This window comes from Podarcis melisellensis (assembly GCF_964234715.1).
Source record: "Podarcis melisellensis genome assembly, chromosome: 7".
In the NCBI taxonomy this organism is placed as follows: Eukaryota; Metazoa; Chordata; class Lepidosauria; order Squamata; family Lacertidae; genus Podarcis; species Podarcis melisellensis.
The window spans coordinates 48390256-48396586 of record NC_138539.1 but is presented as its reverse complement, the minus strand read 5'-3'; positions in this window follow the sequence as shown (position 1 = coordinate 48396586).

Below are 6331 nucleotides of genomic sequence, written 5' to 3'. Positions count from 1 at the left end.
ACTTGAACTGGGGCATATTGAACCTTCTACCAGCCCATGGAATACGCCTATTTTTGTCATCAGAAAAAAGACATCTGGAAAATACCGTCTGTTGCACGATCTACGAAGGGTTAACAACCAATTGCACCCTATGGGGACCTTGCAACCTGGCATTCTAAATCCCAACATGTTGCCACAAGACCATCAGCTTGCAGTCATCGATCTCAAGGACTGTTTTTTCTCTATCCCTTTGGCACCACAAGACAGACAGCGTTTTGCATTCACTTTGCCAGTCCTGAACAACTCCAAGCCAACCCAGCGCTTTCAATGGTCGGTTCTCCCACAAGGTATGAAAAATTCTCCGACCTTATGCCAGTATTATGTGGATAAGGCGCTTCAACCATTCCGTGAGCGCCACCTAGCGGTCATCTGTTGTCATTACATGGATGATATTTTAATTTCATCATCACACATCCCTGACACTCTTCTCGAGGACCTAATCCATACTCTGATGCAAGCAGGATTGACAGTGGCTAAAGAAAAAATCCAGCGGACTTTACCTATTACGTACCTGGGACACAAACTGACAGCATCTGCAGCCATTCCAGTTATGCCTCAACTACAGTTTCCTGGTCATCTTAGACTGGTGGATTTACAACAAATCCTTGGACAGCTGAATTGGATAAAGAGTTATTTGGACCTGCCCACCTCTACTTTGTCTCCACTATTTTCTGCCCTTAAAGGACATAAGGATCCAGCAGACAAGATCACAGTCACCTCTGCAATGAAAGAGGCTCTAACCACTGTGAACAACCATCTCCGCAGGTGTATGGTGGACAGGATTCCTTCTCTTTCCATGGCACAATTATCACTTGCAGTATTTGCCACCCCGCTCCTTCCAACAGCTATATTGTACACCACAGGCCAAAAGCCTGGGACTGTGTCTATTGTGGAGTGGCTTCATTTGCCTCATACTCCTCCACGGAACGTGTATGCTACACCCAACAGCGTCATGGACCTTGTTGCTAAGGGCCGACATCGAGCCCTTGCCCTCTCTGGAATGGACTTACAGTCAGTGTACCTGCCCTTTTCACAGGAAGAATTTCAGCATCTGATGATGACAGCCGTTTCTACCCAAATAGCTTTTGCTGATTTCTTGGGACATATCTTTCATACTCCTCCTAAAGACCCTCGTTTGTCTTTCCTTACAGGGCTACGTTATGTCTTGCAAACTGCTTTGTCCCCCTTACCCTTACCCTCCGCCCTTACTGTGTTCACTGATGGTAACAAATCCAGAGGGGTGGTGGTGTGGGAAGAGGAGGGGGGATGGAAAAGTTTGTATACTACTGAGCAGACCTCAGCACAACGTGCTGAATTGGCAGCTGTAATTTTGGCATTTCAACAGTTTGCTAATATCCCTTTCAATCTCATTGTGGATTCTCAGTATGTATATAATCTTTTGAATGTCTTACCATTGTCTTATATCACTCCTGCTATTGACAAAAATTTGTTTACATTGTTTTCCACTTTGCAGAACTTGGTACAAGCTAGAACTTGTCAGTTTTATGTTGCCCATCTCAGATCTCACACTGGCCACCCTGGGTATTTGGCAGAAGGTAATGCCCGGGCAGACCATGCTTTGAAAACTGGTATTTTTTCATTGTTTTCCGACCCATTTGAAAGTCATTCTGTATTTCATCAAAATGCTAAAGTTCTGGCAAAATCTTTTTCCTTGCCCATTTCTCAAGCTCGAGACATTGTGTCACAGTGCGCAGTATGCGCTAAATCTCCCACAGTCATTCCTTTTGATGCAGTTAACCCTAGAGGCCTGCATCCTCTGGCAATTTGGCAAATGGATGTCACCCACACGCCTTCTTTGGCTCCATTTTCTAGGGTACATCTCACTGTGGACACTGCCTCTGCTTTTATCTGGGCCACTCCTCTCAAAGGAGAGACCACTCGTCATGTTATTCAACATTTAATGCGCTGTTTTGCTGTTATGGGAAAACCCCATACCTTAAAAACTGACAATGGCCCTGCGTACACTTCTCAGGCCTTTTCTGATTTTTGTTCTTTGTGGGATATAAGGTTGACTCATGGCATTCCTTTCAATTCTACAGGGCAGGCGATAGTCGAGCGTTCTCATTTGACCTTTAAGACCCTTCTCAACAAGCAATTGGGAGGTCGATCGCCTGCTGTATCTGAAATACCTAATGCTGTACATCAAGTATTGTTTACTCTAAATCATCTCTTGTATCCCCACAATAAGGATTTTACGCCTGCTGAACTCCATTTCCGGAAGGAGGAAGTATTGCAACGCCCTTTAGTGTCTTACAGGTTGCTTCCAGATCCACAGTGGAAGGGTCCAACTTCCTTGATTTCCTGGGGTCGCGGGTTTGCGGCAATTGACGTAGACGGAGTTCCCCGATGGGTTCCAGCCCGCTGCGTTCGACCTTGGCGCTCTTCTGTTGCCTCGTCTTCGCCCGAGGAGACACCAGCACCTTGAAACCGTATTTTACGCTGTTTGCCGGTGATGACCTCTCACCTGACCTCAACCCACATTGCAGTTGGAGACATCGCCATATTGATGTGCCCTGGATTACGTCACCTTCCACAGCGGTTCCAGTGTTTCCTGGCACGTTGAAAGGCCATCTTCAACCCTATCGCGTTGGCCCCCCTTCCCCCTGGGAAGCCACCGTTTCTACCACTTATCGTTACAGTTTTGCCGCCTCTTGTCTGGGAAATGAACCTGGCTTTGAAGGATGCCCTCGTCAGACCGGCATCGCTTGGGTTTTGCCCCCCAATAGCGACCATCCCATCTGTGTCACCACGTTTCGTTGGGTTTGGATTTTTGGCTCCGCAATGCACGGAACAGTACATAAGGCCTATTTACAGCAAATGGGCTCCTGTATCTGCAGAAATGGCTGTGTGGCTTCTCCTGGTTTGTGGTTTTTGCATGCCAATAATCGAGCCACGAAATATCACGCAGGTTGCTCGGAAACAGCTATTGGAATAATTTACCATTCTCACCCTTATTGCCCCCCCGAGCAACCAATATGGCATCGTCCTGAGTGGCCCCACAATTCCACTTCACACGGATGGAGCCTCTCCGTGAACTTTGTAAAACGCCGCTTTCGTCGTGCTGCTTTTTTGCAGAAGGCCAGGAGGCCTGAACTTTATCATCAGATTTGGACTAACAATACTTACGTTAGAGACATTAATCATTTTGCTTCTATGCTTAACCTTTCTGATTGTTGGATGTGTATGCATATCCCTCCTCAATCAAAAAGATCTGGCATTTTATTACATGGTATTCCTATAAATGCTTCATATAAGATTAGCAATAATATGAAGGACAATCGCATAAGTTTACCTCCTGTATCTCTATCGCTTGTAGAATTAGCTCCTTATTGTTTTCATTTTAATCACAATAGCAAAAAATTTTTAGGTCATTATCCATATTGTAATTGGACACATGAATACATTAATGGATCTTCTTGTTTTCTTAATGTTACAACCATGAGTGGCAGACCAAAGGTTTTAATTAATAATGTCACAACTTACATGACCTATGAACAACAAGCTGCGTGTAGAGACTTTTATGTTTGGTTCGAATGGATGAGAAAGAGCAGCAGAACTACATGTTTGCTTCAATCTGATTTATGGTTACTTTGTGGCACACGTGCCTACAAAGAAATCCCCTCTGCCTTTTCTGGTACCTGCACGTTAGGTATAGTAGTACCCTTGGTATATAAAATAGATAAGCTCCCAGCGGTCCGTTTGCGTAACAGAAGGGAAGTACTATCACCTATTTCTCAATATACAGGGACGGCCATCTCTAGGTCCCTTCTGCCTTCTTTAGGTGCAGCCATGAATTACCGTGATTTGCATAAATTGGCAAACTGGACAGAAAATTTGTTTAATTCCACCATTTTGGCTTTAAAAATGATTAACAAAGAAATATCAGAAATAAGAAATGTAGTTCTTCAACATCATTATGCTTTAGATGTGATCCTTGCTTCTAAAGGTGGAATTTGTGCCTTAATTCATTCTCATTGCTGCATGTATATAACTGATCAATCAACCAATATCTCTGCTACTATTGATCATATGGAACAAATGATAGCCCATAATCCTTTAAATCCACCTGAAGGTTTTGATCCATGGGAATGGTTGTCTTCTTGGTTACCTAATGGATTATGGTTAAGAAAAATATTATTGATTGTAATTGCATGTATTGCTGGCTTCATTATGGTGTGTTGTTGCATTCAATGCATACCCTCTTTGATTTCCCAATGCACTGCATGGTGGTACCGACCACGGCCCACCACAGGGGTTACAAGAGGAATTTATGTTGCAAGGTGTAGACGCTTCGGCAAGGAAGTGTACGATTTGGACTAATGGTCCCTCTTTTCCTCTAATAATATAAACAAGAAAAGGGGATATGTGGGAAAATGATTGCTTGTACATGAGAGCATGAGCAAAGTTCTTATTGTTATAGGGTGATTTCATAGCTAGAAGCATCCTTGGAACATGAACAGCGCGTGGACAGCTCGTGATGTCCTATATGATTGGCTAACGTGGCATGGCCTGATGCTCGCATGGTCTAGTGCGAAGGTTCTTATCTGCTTGCTAGAACAAATTGCTTGGCTTGTACTTTGTATCTTTCTGATTTCACACAATAAAAAGCTGTGCTGCATTAGCCCTAGGAGCAGCCATATTTCGGAACCTACAATGGTGTGAGACTGATTTTTCTTTGGATGCCGAGCTGCAACTCGACAGGTGCGTCTTGTGGTCTGGTGCATCTTATAGAGTAAAAAATATGGTATACTAATACCAGTGGTTTTTTGGGTGTGTTTTATTGAAATACTGATGATTTAACTCAACAGCACCAGAAATCTCTTAAAATCATTTTGTCAGGAGAGTATTTTAATTGGCTTCAACAGTTGTGCATCAACAGTCTTATTTCTTGCACAGGAGACAGCTGGGGGAAAAAGCAGCCACAAGTCTTCCTTTCAGTCCCTTTACTTTACATTGCAAAGTATGAAAAGGGAATTAAATTAACTCCAAAGACTTATTGTCATGTAAACAGACTTGTATTGTGCCCAATGCCAAAGAGAGATAACAAGTTTCTTTTATAGACAGCCAGTTCATATACTGCCAAATCGGCATGAGCATGATGAGTACCGCCTGCCAACTAGAAATTCAGATTCAAACTGGCTTTAAAATGCTCAGTTTGTAGAAGTGTTTCATAAGTGCATTCTGCAGAAGCAAATGGATGATAAATATTTCAATAATCATTATCTAAGAGCAATATTTCAAACAATGTTCAATGTACTTAAGTAAACCAAACTTCTTCCTTGGTCAATAAAATCATACTATTAATTACATTTGATCATTTTTGTCTGCCATATGTTGTCCCCCACAACAACAAAAAAATACAATAACCAGAGGTTATCCACCAAAGTTCCATATTCACAGTGCAAATTCTATGAAATGAAGTTCTGAGTATAGATCAGAAGTATATAGATCAGAGTTCAGGAAGAGCACCAGAGGTTTAAGAATGCACTCACAACATAATCCAGTACTACGCATTATGTTACAGAATTTAACAGACTATGTGCTTCAGTATATGCCTTTTATTGTGTGTCTAATATACAACTCGGGACACAGGTGGCGCTGTGGGTTAAAGCCTCAGCGCCTAGGACTTGCTGATCGAAAGGTCGGCGGTTCGAATCCCTGCTGCGGGGTGCGCTCTCGCTGCTCGGTCCCAGCGCCTGCCAACCTAGCAGTTCGAAAGCACCTCCGGGTGCAAGTAGATAAATAGGGACCGCTTACCAGCGGGAAGGTAAACGGCGTTTCCGTGTGCGGCTCTGGCTCGCCAGAGCAGCAATGTCACGCTGGCCACGTGACCCGGAAGTGTCTCCGGACAGCGCTGGCCCCTGGCCTCTTAAGTGAGATGGGCGCACAACCCCAGAGTCTGTCAAGACTGGCCCGTACGGGCAGGGGTACCTTTACCTTTTACCTTTAATATACAACTTCTATTCTAAAATACATTTTATTTCCAGATTAAATTATAGCAGACTATTATCACAGACTGTAAGCATTCAAGCTGGTATCAGCAGCAGTTTCATGAGCAAAATGAACACTGCAAAATGACCACAGAAATATCCACAAGTAATGATAATATTTCAGTCTCACTGATGCAGAGATAGAGAAATCTCCATGTTTGCAAAATATTGCCCCAGTGCAACATGTGAAATGGGCTCTTAGTTTGCTATTTCAGCCTAAGTATTCTATGCAGTACCTCCTGGCAACACCATCTGCTGTCATTAAAATTTATCAGAGGAAT